A 15777-nucleotide genomic window follows, 5' to 3' on the forward strand; every position below is an offset into this window, starting at 1 on the left:
AGACCGGACTTTCCTTGCTTTCATCAACTCACCGCTTATGTTAATTAATTTTCATCTTTCGCGGCTTTGATCCTGAAGTCAAGGTTGATACCATAACTGCCATTGCACCTCTCCAACTCTGCCGTTCACCCAGCAGGGTGGCTGGTATCCTTGAAACACAAGAGGTAGTCACTTCGCTCTGGCTGGGCTTCCTTGCACAACCTTCAAGGCTTTTCGGAGATTACCATATCTCTCTGGGATGTTCAAGGTTTCTCTGTACCTCGGTTCTGTCCCTTGGCCTGTCGCTCTGCTCCGCCTGGTTCGCTGCCACCCTGGTAGAACTGCTTCTTTTCGTGCACCTCCTTGCTCTGAGTTTAACACAAGAAAATGTCTCTGGACTTCACGTCCCATAATGCAATGTTCTTATTTTGCTCCCGCTTCGCCAGCTCCCCTAAACGGCATGCTGGGTTTTCTGGCATCTGCAGGTGTTTTAAGGTGTTGATTGTTAAGGTCAGAGTCTTGCCACCTGCTCCTCAAAGGCCTGGGCATTCCTGTTTCACCCAGCAGAGGATCTCTAGTTTGGGCACTGCCAAGTAACCCCAGCTGCCCCTGGTTTGGATCTTTGGAGTTGGAGCACCCTCGCCATCCTGCAGCCTCCCCTATACTCACATGCCCAGTAATGTGGCAGTCCTCCTTGCTCCAGGCCTTCCAGGGCCTCTCCAGCTCATGTGTCTTCCTCTTGGCCTCTGTGACTCCTCCAACACCCCAAAAAGGATACCAAGGAGGTTGATAGGGAAAAGCCTGTGGGTTTTTCACACCACAGACACCACAGACAGTGCAGCAGTTTTAGCCTCAGCCGCTCGCGGGATCACTGTGATACATGTTAAATGGGTGGGAAGGAGGTGCTATAATTTTCACAAACACGTTCACTTACTGTTACGCTCACCTGGCTCTCACAGGGGCGTCGATCGGACCCGCACAACTGCGGCCTCCTCCAACGTGAAGCGTAGTGCCGAGATGACAGACTGGACTGGACCACCTAATCTCGTCTGCTTGACTTGTAGAAGTATTCTCCTGCAAGTGGAGAAAGGGATTTAGCCACCCGTGGATTCTAGTAATGGGACCCCACTGTTCTCCCCACTAATCACTTCCGATATTCACTCTCAGTAATCGCACCTTATGTTTTTAAATGATGAGCTCTCCATCCTGCGTGGAGTGCAGGGGCGCGTTGATACCAGTTACTTCACTGGTTCGAAGGCGTTGGAAGAGTTCCGGATGAATATTGACTCTGAGGTTCCAGGCGAGAACCCGTAAGTATAAAGTTCAGAGTTCAATATGTCCGATGTTCACTCTTGTACCATTCCCTTCTTGTGTTGCAGCTGGGTCCAAGCGAAGATTGTCTTGTGGCAGCTGATGGCGTTCAGGTAAGAGTCTGTATTTCCCAACACTGTCCGGTAAAAGATGCGTGTATTTAACTTATTGTTTTCTCTCTCCTTACAGGTCTGCCTGAAGTAATGTCTATAAGCCTGGCGCCTATGGCGCCATGATTGGTTTCTATTATGAGCCTGGTGCCTAAGGCGCCAGGACTGAACCCAGACAGCCCCTAGCCAGGGCTGCTGGGGTTTTAATAAATATCTGGATGCCTGCTCCCGGGGCTGATGGGCTTGGTCCGGATGCCGGGGGTAGGCATCATGACACTTACCCAATGATAAAGCAGGAACAACAAAAAATAGATCCATGTACTCATCCATAGTCTGCAAACCACACAGATGGGATCAGTCACGTGAGCACCAAGGAATCTGCAGGCCCAGGCCTGCACAGACACAGCTTATAAAGAGTGCCTTTGCCAAAAAAAAAGAGTGCCGGTGTTCACCACTGGCACAAATTAAGCACTGTGAACCCTGTTCCCCCTCCTGACTGGGTGAAGGATCTGTCGCAGAATACAAAACATTCAAAATTGTTAGCAATAATTCTACCCCATCTTCCTATTTAGGTACATAAGGCAGCATTTGTACAACTGCACAGCTGCTAAAAGGGTAACATTCAAATCTCTTGGCCTAGAACATAATGCCCTCCAGCAAAAAGGACTTTATCGCTTACAATACCTAACCTCCCCCCTACTATCAATACTTGACTCTTACCTTCTTATTCCTCTCCCTACCCCACGCACTCAATCTTCCGGCTCTACTCCCGACCTCATCTTTATCTCTTCTTTCACTGCCTCCTCAGTATCTGACCTCTCGAACTATCTTTCCGACCACTCTTTACTCTGTCTCCCACACTCCCCCTTCTTCTCCTCCCTCTCCCACCTCCCCCTCCATCTCTTTCTCCCGGCACGACCTGCGTAACTTTAATTCTTCTCATTTCTATGACTCCTGCGCCTCCTCCCTCCCCCCTCTTACTCCTTTTCTTCCCTCTAGGCTAACAAGGCCTCAACCATCCTATCCTCTTCCCTCACCTCCAGTCTTGATCAACTCTACCCTCTCACCTCCTTCCACCCTTCCTGCAAACCCGCCAAACCTTGACTCTCTCCACATCTTTCTTCCATGCGCCTCCTCCTCCAACGCCTTGAAAGATGCTGGCTCAACCACTGCTCTCCAACCAACCAAGCCACCTACTTCTCCTACCACACCCTCTATGACAACTGCATAAACTCAGCTAAACAAACTGACTTCTCAGACCTCCTCCAAACTCAATCCTCTCATCCCGCCGAATCTTTCAAACCTTGACTCGCATTCTCTCTCCTCCCACCCCTGATCACTCTACTGACACTCCTCTTTCAGCTTCTGAACTTCGTCTACTCTAAGGTACACATTCTACCTCCCATTCACTCCTCCCTCATCACGCCACGACCACGTGACATGTCCTTGGGCTTTTCTTAAAGGTGCTGTGCACCGTAACAACACCCCCGGACAAATGTCCTTACTTGGGCTTAACAAAACTATAACTAACATGTGATCTTTTCAACATTCTTCAGCAAGTCTTGGCGGCCTTCTGATTGTTGCTTGGGGACATCCCTGTGACTCTTGGGAAGAGTCGCTATCAAGGGTGTCAGATCTCTCCACTTGACACAGAGCCAAGGGCTCTGGGGGAATCCATGCTTCATCTTGTACAGTCTAATGTTCAGGGTCGGGGTCAAGGAGTACGGGTCTCTCTTCTCATCTGCTGGTGAGTTTGAACAAGGAGCTATTTCTCGTTACCTCTTTTTCTTCATTGGCTGCTGTTATCATTGATCCTTTTATGCCAACTACTTGAAACGGCTCTGGGGCAAACTGTGAGTCTGTTTTCTTAACTACCTTCTGCTGGACCCACACTTCATCTCCTATCCAAAGTTCTTTTGGCCTCGCTCCCCTTCTTTCATCCATTTCCACTCTTGTCTTCTCTTTCTGTTCTCCATCTCTCTTTATGACTTCTTGGTCTGCCTCGGGCGGTTTGCTGGGTTTCTCACAATTCTGGTGCGAACTCCATACTTACCATCAGTTCTGCTGGTGTTTGTGACTTTGTGCAGGGTGGTGCGGTAGTCCCTTAACATCCGGCACAGTGCCTGGTGTGGATCTGTTGCTTTGACCCGAGCTCTTCGCAGCATCTTTTTTATTGAGGCTATGAACCTTTCAGCCAACCCATTTGCTTGAGGCCAGCCTGGCATAATCTTTTGATGGCTAAACCCCATGTGTCTTGCAAACACTTCAAATTTGTGACCTCTGAACGGTGGGCCGTTATCGGACTTGATGGTATCTGGAATACCCCATTCACTAAAAACCTCATTGAAGACTGCTGCTACATGTGGCAAGGCCATGGATTTCACTTACTTTACTATTGAGAACTTGGAATGTTCGTCGATGAAAAGCAACAGGTATTCTCCTGTCTCGAGGGGCCAGTAGAAGTCTACAGCTACCTTCTCCCAGGGGTGCTCTGGTATTTGCGTGGGCCGAAGTGGTATTGGAGGCCCGGCTTGGGCTGGGCATTGGCATGCAACGCGTTGCTTGACCCACCGATCTACCAAGGCATCCAGGAACCAGACATGGCATCTCAGTTGGCGTTTGTTGTTTTCTGCTCCTCTGTGGCCTTCGTGTGCCGTTTTGATGACTTCTGATCTTATGGTCGTCGGGATGACTAATCGGCAGCCTCTCAGTAGTATTGTGTTGTCTTGGACGGCAAGCTCCGTATGTATTTTGCCTAGCCTCTCCATTTCGTCTTTGCAGATTCCAATGTGGTTGAGTACGGCACGACGGAGGTCTCTCCATTTGTTGTTTTGTGTGAGGCTAATGGCTAGGACCATGGAGGGCTCAGCAGCCGATGCGGACGCTACCATCTCAAGGGAAATGGCAGGTGGTAGTGCGTTGGACATGACATAATTTATATATTCAGTATCACCTGGTCTAGTGTTTGGCTCGCCCGCTTGATGCCTCGACAAGTAGTCCGCCGAGTTGTTCTCGCCCCCTGGGTGATGAATGATTTGGAAATCGTACTCTTGGAGGTGGATGCCCCAGCGTTCTATCCTTGGGGGCATCTTCGTTCTTGGGTTCCCAAAGAGGGATAATAGCACCTGGTGGTCTGTGATAAGGGTGAACTTTTTGCCTATTATGAAGTTGTGGAAATGTTCGCAGGCCCATACGGCTGCTAGGCTCTATTTTTCTGCTTGTGAGTACGCTGACTCAGGCGGGGCCAGTGCTCTGCTGGCATAAGCCATTCTGGGTCTAGGGTTGGTGTCCGTTCCGTCTGTTTGTGCTAATATGGCACCTAGCCCCACCGGGCTCGCATCAACCACGATCTCAGTGTGCCATTCCGGGTCAAAGTAGGCGAGGCGTCTGGCTTCTGCGAGTGCTTGTTTGATGGTATCGAATGCGACCTGGCATTCCTCGGACCATGAGAACAGGACTTCATTCTGCAGTAGTTTCCTTAGTGGTTGTCATGAATACCGGGTATGTAGTCGGGGCAAGGTGGGTAAGAGCTTGGCAGGCCTGGCATACACACACAAACACCCCTAGTTGGTAGGCTTCAGGCCTGGCATACACACACAAACACCCCTTGTTGGTACGCTTCCTCTGGTTAGCTTTGCATGGTTGTTTCCTGTTTATTTCAGTCACTTCCTGCTCATTGCTCAACCACTTCCTTTTGCCAAAAAGGAAGTGTATGGAAACTCATGTGCACTCTAGTGTTCGTGCGTGGCTGGCTATATAAGCCACGCCCCAGGTTTCTCCAGCGCTTCGTGTTGCTTTCTGTAAGCTGCATAAGCAACACACTCAACGCGCTCCTGATCAGTCCACGTGCTTCCAGCTTCTAGGTTTATTAGCTCCGGATCCTTCATCGCGCATTCACTGAGCAGCACTCTTCGTTCTGACTCGATGCTTAACACATCTCCAGCACCTGCAAAAGAAAAGAAGAACATTACTTGGTGCTCGCGAATCAGCAACGCTGCGCATACTCACCGGACCTTTGAATTTCCTCCCGGCTCGTAGCGCGAGCGTCCACCAGCTCCATCGGCTCCTGTAAAAGAAAAGAAGAACATTACTCGGTGCTCGCGAATCAGCAACGCCGCGCATACTCACTGGACCTTCGACTCTCATCCCGCTGCGCATACTTCTAGTACTGATGTTTTTGCCGCTGTGCATACTTACCTAAGGTACCTTCTGGTGTTTACAGCACTTGGGAGCATCTGAAAGACAGTTAAGAACAGAATTATAAAACTGTACAAACTCAAATCCTAGCGCTGCGCTTATAGTGAGGCGCACTTACCTGTGTCCGTTCGGGTACCTCTGCTAGTGAAGTAACTGCAATTTGAACTATGCAGCACACGCTGTGAAGTCGGAACAGCGTGGCACTTTGAACTTTGGCTTAATAGACATTGGCCATCATACTTACATGAAGAGGGCTACGAATTCCCCCCAAGAGAACAGCGCCCCTGCGAAGAGCAGGATGGAGCGTGCATCTGACTAAAATCAAAGGTGAGCCTTAAGGAAGAAACCTCATCACATCCCAAGGGGTAAAGGGAGGGAGCTCAAGGGGTCTAGTTAACCCAGATCTTAGTGTATATCTCTTTACTTGACAGACACACCTTCCGGCCCGAATCAGGGGGAGTGAGTACTCGGGACCTGGAGGTAGTTACCATCGCTCCTGCAGAGACACAGGTGAGTGTGACAGTGGTGTAGTGATCGTGGCGAATTACTGACTGTATCTGGCGCAATATCCTGCCATCCCTAGGAATGACCTCACGTCTGTGACTTGGCTGGGTTCTTGCAGGTCAAATATTGTAGAGACTTTGTCCGGATCGGGCATCATGCCGTCGGCCAAGAAGATGTGGCCGAAGAACTTGAGCTTGGTCTTGCTGAACCGGCACTTGTCCAGATTGAGGGTCAAATCCGCTTCCTGTATAGCAGCGGAGGTGGCACGGAGGGCAGTGTCATGTTCCTCACGTGTCTTTCCGAAGACGAGGACATCATTGCTGTAGTTCAGCATTCCTTTGATTGGCCAGATTACTTGCCGAATGGCCTCCTGGCAGATTTCAGCGGCAGAAGAGTTTCCGAAATGTAGGTGTTTATAATGGAAAAGTCTGTCATGTGTGGCAAATGTCGTGAATCCCCTGGAGTCGGGGTGGAGTACCATTTGATGGTATCCTTGATTAAGGTTGAGTTTTGAGAGTAGGAGGGCCTTATTGAGTTGTACGATCATGTCCTCTATTCTCGGGCCTGGATGTCCCTCCCGTTCGATAGCAGTATTGGCCACTCCCATGTCTACGCATAACCTCAGTTGGTCGCTGTCCTTTGGTACTGTGACCGATGGTGAAACCCACGGGGTCGGGCCTGTGGCAGGCTCTATGATGTCATCTTTTAGGAGCTGTTTAAGTTCTCGTGACACAGCTGCTTGAAGGTGAAATCCAACCCTGCGTGGATGCTGTGGCACTGGGTGGACGGATGTATCAATATGGAGCTTGACCGGATGACCCTTCATTTTGCCTAGACCTCGACATATGAGCGGAAATTCTTCTTGGACTGTCTTTTGTGATGGGAGAACTTGGCATGGCAGAGTACCTCACATTGCAGATGTGTACTTGTATCGTTGGTGCCGGGGCTGCGGAGCATATCATGTCTACTTCTTGGATGTGGACGTCGATTAGGCCAAGGCAGGATGCCGTCCTGTTGCTCAGAAGGCACTTGCCTTTTGTGGGACTCCTGATTGCGTGGAACGGCGTTGTCTTGGCAGGGTTTCGGTGAGTGAGTTTCCTTTTAAATTATCCCACTCTGTGTAGTGGTGTCGGCACTCCACTGGAAGATTCTGGAGAGTGTCTGTGTGAGGGCCGGTTTGTTCTGGAGCTGTAGATATTCTTTCTCCCCCATAATGTTCATGGTGGCTCCTGAGTCGATGAGAAAACAAAATGATTTGTCGCAAATCTCCACCGAGATTCGAGGCGATTCCTTTGCTTCATCGTCTTCTATGATGAGGTTCACAAATTCGTCCTGAGAATATAGGTCATACTGATTGTTTTCATAGTCTGGGTTATAGGGCTGCGGGCTGTAGTGATGCTGGTGTGTGATTGGTGGTCCATCATATTCATCGCGAATATGCGTGATGACGTCCTGTGGCTCGTGTTCTTGTAGTTCGTCTTCAGGGTATACCTCCTCGAACACTCTCACGTACCTCCTGGGCCCTTGTTGATAGGGGTGCATTTGGTACGTTGGATTCTGAGGTGTCGTTTGGTATGGCCTGTATTGTGGCGAAGAGGGTTTGTTTGTTTGTTTATTGATTTGTAGGGCGCACCAAACCCTTAGATAACTGGGCGCACAGCATAACATGAATACTTAAAGCTTAGTTACAGATATAAACAGGTTAAGCGGATACATGGAGACTTGGTTACAAATATCGAGATATACAAGTCTGAGGCATACACATAGACATACAATTGCAAACATTGGACTTAAAGGTCATTAAGGCGTAGCCAGGAGAGGGTGTTGCGTCTAAAGCTATAATAAGACTGATCCCTTGTGAGCTCAACTGGTAGTGCATTCCAATACTGTGCCGCTTTTATAGGTGGTCGCGGTGTGGGTAACGGTCTGCCTTCTCTGCAAACTGATTGTATGTGTCCTTCCCTACCACAGTTTCCACATAATTGGGTGTGAGCGGGTCATGTGCCTGCGTGCGGGACCGGCATTCCGCATCAGTAACATTGACGTTGCATTCTTGTCTTTACGGAGCTGGGACCAGTGTCTTTCATTTTCACGTATTGAGTTTGTTTGGACTGCTGCTACTATTTCACTTTTGTTTTGCTTAGGTGCAGAGGTGTTGGTCATCTGTATTGCTTTCCTGTCCACCCTTTCGAGGATTCTGGCCATTTTGCGGACTTCTTCTATGGTAAGGGGTTTTTTAAGGAGTTGTTTTTTCAGTGTTGGTGAGAGACATCCTTCAGTGACTCGTAGGCAGATGGCCTCTTCGAGCAGGGAAAATTTGTGGAATTGGCAGTGTGCCCCTTTTGATTTGTAATCTGGTTATTAATTAATCTACAGTTTCATCAGCTCGCTGGGTGCATTGGTTAAATAAATATCTCTGGTCGTCTCTATTGGGTTCTATTACTAGACGTTTGTTGAGAGCTGCAATTAGCGACGGGAAGTCTGTGTGTTCTGCTGCTGGGATGGTCCTGATCAGCGTTTTGACATCTGTGTCTGCTGTGTTTATGAACATGCTACGCAGCCTTGGTGACGTTTCCTCACCCGCCGCTGCAATAAATTTGTTGAAATCCTCAAGCCATTCTACCCACTGAGGTCCTTTATCTCTTGAGGGGTCATTGAAAATGGCAGAGGCATGCGCCAGGCAGTGGCTGTTGACCTAGTCACTGGAGTGGGTGGTGGGGGGGGCTTGAGCACCCTGATCCAGAGACAAGCTCATGGTGGCAGATGCTTCGGTGGAGAGGTGGGTGTTAAGGGGTGCCTCTGGGCAACGGCGGGATGTTTTTTTGCCAAAAGGGGGGGGGGGGAGAGGGCTTGGTGTCTTATCCACGCTATGGATTGTACAATGCATGGTATGTTGACAGCGTGGGGCTCCAGATCACTTGAGGAGCTTATTGACCTGTGTGTTGTTCATTTCAGGTAAAGTCACTGGGGCGCTGTGTAGGGCGGTATGATCGTGCACTGGTGCGTAGGTTCACTTATTGGGCCAATGCTTGGGGATGGTCCTTGTGCACATATGATGTGCTGCTGTTCATTTGGGGTTAGGATGTGCTCTTGTGCACTTACTTGGTTTGTTGTCCGTTGCCCTCCTCAGTATGACTGTATTGGGTGGGAGGGGGATGGGCCCTGGCACAGAGCCTGCAACGTAGGAGCACAGCCCACGCTTGTTCGGGTAATGAAGGCGGGACCTGGGATCAGGTCCTCATGCGAGCGGCTGATGCCTGTAGTGGAGGAGCGCAGCGGGATCGCCCACGCTCATTAGGTTGATGGAGGCGAGGGCCGGAATCGGGTCCACTTGCAGGCAGCCGATGCCTGCGTGATGGAAGCGTGGCGGGATCGTCCGCTGATAAGGACGACACCGGAGCTCGATTAGGAGAGCTTTCCTGGCTGGCACGGCGTGGCGGGATCGCTCACGTTGGAGGAGGACGACGCTGGTGGTGTTGGAAGGTCCTTGTCACCAAATGTTAGGCCCTGGGGGCCTACGTAATAAAAACACACACACACACACAGCGGGATACAGGAACGTCTTGCTTTATTCGTGTCTTAACATAAAGTTCCCGATCCTCCCATTCACTCCTCTCTCATCGCGTCACGACCGCGTGACATGTCCTTGGGCTTTCCTTAAAGGTGCCGTGCACCGTTTTATCCCCCCTACTCAATCAGGATTTTGCCCCAACCACTCCACTGAAACCGCTCTCACCTCTGTTCTCAACTCCTTTTCACTGCCCGCTACTCTAAACATTCATCCATTCTCATTCTTCTTGACCTCTATGCTGCTTTTGACACTGTAGATCACCCTCTACTTCTTGGCTCTCTCTCCTCCTTTGGCTTCAGAGGCTCCGTCCTCAACTGGTTCACTTCATATCTATCCAATCGCACCTTTGCAGTTTCCTTGGGCGGCCGCCTCTCCCCTTCCTACTCCCTTGACTATGGTGTTCCCCAAGGATCCATGCTCAGCCCTTTTCTCTTCTCACTCTATACCTCCTTTCTAGCTCCAATCATCTCTTCCTTTGGTGTATCTCAGCACTTCTATGCCGACGACACCCAGATTTTCCTCTCCTTCTCTTCCTTCTCCCCTGACATCCATCTTAAACTCTCATCCTGCCTTACCAATGTCAAATCCTGGATGTCCTCCCATTTTCTTACCCTAAACACTGATAAAAACTGAAGTCTTATTCTTTCCTGTTAATACCCTCCCTCCCCCCTCTCCACGTCCCTCCATTCCTTTCCTCACGCCCAGCTCCCTATTGCCCCCTTTGCAATCTTGGTCTCCACTTCAACTCTAACCTATCCTTTACTCATCACATCTCTCTTACCTCCTGTGCCTGTCACTTCTATCTTTATAACTTTCGCAAAATCCGATCCTTCCTTACCTTTCATGCCACTAGACTCCTAATATCCTCTTTAATCTTCTCTCGACTTTTCTACTGCTCAGCCCTCCTTCGGCCTCCCTTCCTCACATCTAGCCCCCCTTAAATCCATCTACCATTCTTCCTTTCGTTCTCTCTTCACGATTCCATCTCTTCTTCACTCGCCTCGCTGAGCTGGCTCGCCTTTCATTCCCAACTCAAATTCAACTTCCTCCGTCTTGTCTTCAAATCTCTGTATGGTCTTGCCTCAGCCTACCTTTCCTCCCTCCTCTCTTTCTACTCTCCCTCTGCCCACTCCGTTCTGCTGATCACTTCCTACTCACCCGCACCTTGTGCACCATCCTGTTTCCATTTCTTCCAGCTTCTTGCTCCACTTCACTGGAACTGTCTCCCTCTCACTATATGCTCCATCACCTCATACTCCTCTTTCCGCACTTCTCGAAAATCCCACTTACTCCAATCTCCAACCGGACAGTCCTCTACTGCTTTCTGACAACTGCCCTGTCCTACACATGTTTATTCTGACGGTCTCATGGTCAATTGTTCTGTATTTTGTTTGTTCTTGACTCATGATTTGTTTTAATATGCTTGTAATGTAATGTAATGTATTTCCTGTTTCATGTAAAGTGTTTTGGCTTAAAGCGCTATATAAAATTCAATAAATACAAATAAAAAATAAACGCTTGCCGTTCAATTTGCTCCTGAAATGCACATTTATTGATCCGAAATAAATACTGAAATGGGGTGGTCCTGGAATTCACTTCAAGATATTTCCTTGGGAAGGAAGACAATCACTTGTCTTTTGTAAAACAGCGTACAATCTTTTTTTTCCATAAACAAGTTGAATTTCTGTATTTGATTCTGATACTCAACTTTTTTTTTTTCCTTTCACCATCATTGGACTAGAGCCTTAGCCTGTTACAATCATATCAACCATCAAGGTGCCCCTTTGGGAGGAGTAAGCTGCACTGCAGAAGTACAATTTTAAATACATCCTGAACCTCAACATTCACTGGATCAGCATTTACACAAATTTCTTTGGGACTACAATTCAAATACCTATCCTATCTAAGCCAATGGTTCGCTGCTGTTCTAGGCTGAACATATCTGAAGCTGAATAAGAGCCTAATGTGTGCCAATACACAGAGGCTGTACTGGTATGCTATGTGCATAAGTAGTATTTGTGTAAACATTTTACCTAAAGCACTGTTTTCTAAGAAGTTGCAGGTTAAGTTCTTGGTCTCTTCCAGATCAGTTTTAACTCTTCATTTGTTACTGAATTGCAATTAAAGAAAATATTAAGCATCTTTTATGGACTATACATTTTTTATATTTGCATTTGCAAAATTGCCTGGGTGTATGTGACGTTTTTCTTCACTTTTGAAGCAAATCATAACATTATTAAACTTTCGTCTTGCACAGAACCCTATCCTTTGTCATGGAGAGCACAACATGCAATCACTTCCTCGGTTAGCAGTAATGCCACATCTTATCCTCTCGGGGTAGCATCTGAGGCAGGTAAGGAATTCAACTTTTTCATTTTAGAAAAGGCATCCTTTTTGCAGCCTTCTATTGTTGAACTGAGTCACAATTTTAAGACCATGTGCAAATCTGCTGGTCTGAAATCACCTTATTACCAATTGTCCGTCATTAAATTACCAAGGTTAGAAATATTACGATAAAAGAAAACAGAAATAGCCTCAAAATGTGTTAAGTTTGAGGTTACCATGCAAATACATTTCACCTTAATAGGCATGGTGTTAAAAAATGAATAATTTTTCTCCTTTTGTGTATTGAATTTTGATGCTAAACAAAGGCTGCCAATGTTTTATAAATTATAATATTTGTAATCCAATCTCGAAATAAAATTGTAGGGCTTTGTAATTGGTGATGAAAATAAAAACTGCTTTATGTGAAACAATTATGCAGTCCTAAAAACAGGTTCGAATAAATGCAACTTTGGGCTTTGTTGTAATCAATGTAGATTAAGGAGACAAAGCTAGTATATCGATGCTAGAGTATGAATTAACTCTTAAGATCGGTTGGGATTAAAAGATAAAAATCAATTTTAATAGTTAGTTAAGGAATTAAAATCCATAATTGAATTTGTGGTCCACAATACAAAACTTGACATCCAATATAAAACAGGGGATACGTAACAGGCTTAAATAGCACGTTAAAACAGGTTCACAGAAAAAACATACACAATTGGTACTGATAAAACAAATAGTAGTGTACGAAGTTCTATCAGAATTGAATGTATCTTATGTTTTGGTCTCTGTTTTTAGTCCAGAGATAGTCTCGACATGTTTCTGTTCTGAAGACATAGGTGTAGAACATTCATCAGGAGAGAATGGTTATTACAGCATAACCTGATTCTAATTGGATTGTAGTTATGATCAGCGTCTGTCTCATAGCATCTGTGGGGTTAAAAACATAAAACAAAAGTTCAGCTTGTAAATAGCTAGATAATTTGATAGGTGCAATTGAACTGGGGCACCAGAAAAGGGAATATTTACCTTTTATAGTGCTGATGGGGGCTCTCTACTTCCGTTGGTCAGTAGGTATAGGAGGATGAATCAATCCTAAAAAGTATGTTTAACACTTTAAGCATAGTTAATTGCTTATATTTGTTGTAAGCCAAAATATTTCCAGTTGATATTAACGTACTGACAACTCTGTGACCTTTTATTATTCTTGTAGCTGTACCTCTATAATCATGTAAGTCCTGCATTGTCAATCGCCCTTGTAATTTCAGAGGTACATCCAGTGAGTGTGTGGTTGTAAAACAATTGAGGCATACAAATACTAATTATAACTAGAAGTCTTAATTGCTGAAGCATATCCTTTATTTATTTTTTTTTTTCTCACCCACCTTCTACATTGTGTAGCAAATGGAGTGCTCTTTTCAATCTGGATTTGGGGCTTGATTTCTAAAAAGTCTGTAAACTACTCCTGCAGTCATTAGTCAACTCTGCAGCTGACTGGTTGCTGACTTGCCTTTCAAGAAGGAACATAATGGTTGAGCACAATTAGCTGGAGCAGAAAACTTTGGACCTCATTGCGAGTTCACTAAAACAGAAACATGGCTGTAAAATGGCAGCATAACAATTATATAAGAATAGCAAATGCGTCTCTGGTGTAACTCTTTACCATGTGATTTGTAAAATAAGTATGTTTCTTTGTACAACTTTGAGGGACCTCCTGGTATACTCCCCTGCCAGGTATCTTGCTACCAAATGTTCACTGCCAAATATATTCCTTTTATCAGGACTTCAATATCTTTTAACATATCACAGTTGTATCACTTCACTGTATTTCTGTTTGCTTGTTCCAACTTTCCCTGCATTTACATCTTTTTTTTTTTAAACTGTTTTTATTAACTTTTTTGCAAAGCAATCAAAACAAAAGGCAAATACAAAACATAGCCCCAACATTGGACAATACCCCCCGAATCCCCAACTTCTTCCGTATCATGTAATCATTGAACAATTGCACATCTATACACCACTGTCATGAAATGAAACATAACTTATACCAAGCGCGCACCAAACAGTGAAAACAATCTCAACCAAGGTCACATCGGGATACCGTGCTCAGCCAGTCCCAGAGAGCTGCACCGTCGGACGCAGTGCATGGGAATCGTCCAAGTTGGTCTGTGTCAAGGGGTCACTCAGGGTGTTCACCTCATTGGACATGTAGCTGCTGAAGGCTGCCCAGTAGTCCCTGGCTCTGCTGTTAAGAGGGAGTGTTTGGTTATATAGCGTCTCCCTTCGTTCACAGCTCAACATAGTATTGACCCACTGTTGTAGGGTAGGTGCCGTGGCCGACCACCACAAGAGCGCTATCAAAGATCTGGCGACTACAGAAGCCATACCAACCAGGCGTTTCTCAGCGTGGGACTTCAAATCTACCATAGCCAGCAACCATGTTTCAGCCAGCAACCATGTTTCAGAGGTAAAGGGGATAGAATACTCCACAATCCACCCCATAACCCCAGCTATAGCAGACCAATAAGTTTGAATTTGAGTACAAGACCAGGCCATATGATAAGTCAGCCGAATAATGTTGACAAATTCGGGGATCTAAGAGGAAACTGTTTATGTAGGTGTAGGGGGGAGTGATACAACTGATGTAAAAACTGAAAGTGGATCAGGCGAATCTATTATTAGCGGAAATAAACTTGGTCTGGGTAAGAATGGAACACCACTGGACCTCGGACAGCAACTTCTCCATATCACCCTCCCATTTGAGCCTATATTGGGTTGTGGGTGGACGCCCGAGTGATCGGGTCAAGCCATATAAAGACGAAATCACCCTTCTACAAGAAGTCAGAGCTATAATATATTCCAGCACAGGTGATATCTGAGGTGCATTAGGGAAGTCCGGCCACTTTACTCTCAATACCTCCCGGAGACGATAGTATAACAGCAGGGTAACTGGGGACCAGTCATCTCTACCCTTAAGCACCTCCCATGTCATGAATTTACCACCCGGGGCCAAATCCCCCAATGTGAAGATCTGCAGGTTGTGGAAGTGTTGAATGAATATGTGCTCGTGCGTGAGGGAAATCCTGTGGACCTTATATATGGCCATTGAGGGTGAGTACCAAAGACCCAGTCCGACCCACTTCGCCAACTGGTCCCAGGCCTTAAGGGTGATCTCCAAGTGTTGTACCTCTGCCCTCAGGTGACGATCCCGAGCGGCCCACAGCTGCCCTCTCAGGTCATCGGGCTGAGTAACAGATCTCTCGAGGCGAGAATGAGGAAACTCATTCGTAGGGAATCACCACCAAATGCAGTATTGAAGTTGGGCTACAAGATAATACAGAAAAAGATTGGGAACCACCAGACCCCCATCGGCATACGGGCAACACATAGTACACAGAGAGATACAGGGATGGTTCCTGGCCCATATCAACTTGTACATCATTGAGTTTACACGTTTCCAAACGGGATGCCAAACCGGAACATTGATAAAAATGTATAGTAATTTTGGCATATTAGCCATTTTGGATAAGGAGATACAAGCCGCTTGAGACAGAGGTAGCCGAATCCATATGTCTATACTATGTTCCAGTGTTGCAGGGCCGCAACATAATTCTCCCCGAATAATTGAGAAGAAGTGGAAATCCATACACCCAGGTAGCGGATGCCCCTTGGACACCATGCAAAATTCTCCCCAACATCTAGCGGGGAAACCCCTGCTATGAGTGGGAGCACCTCTGATTTAGACCAGTTAATTTGAAGGCCGGAGAGGGCACCAAACGC

General features: G+C 46.8%; 1 long non-coding RNA gene across 2 annotated transcripts in view; it reads left to right on the forward strand.

The window, feature by feature from the left end:
* LOC138515628 (uncharacterized) overlaps positions 1-15777 on the forward strand; it is a 1173490-nt gene that overhangs the window by 479113 nt on the left and 678600 nt on the right. For both annotated transcript variants that reach the window (XR_011282118.1, XR_011282119.1), the window contains exon 3: positions 11930-12025. This is a non-coding gene — a long non-coding RNA (uncharacterized lncRNA). The remainder of the gene's footprint in view (positions 1-11929; positions 12026-15777) is intronic.

Source organism: Ambystoma mexicanum, chromosome 6q (assembly GCF_040938575.1).
Source record: "Ambystoma mexicanum isolate Mex_15411 chromosome 6q, UKY_AmexF1_1, whole genome shotgun sequence".
In the NCBI taxonomy this organism is placed as follows: domain Eukaryota; kingdom Metazoa; phylum Chordata; class Amphibia; order Caudata; family Ambystomatidae; genus Ambystoma; species Ambystoma mexicanum.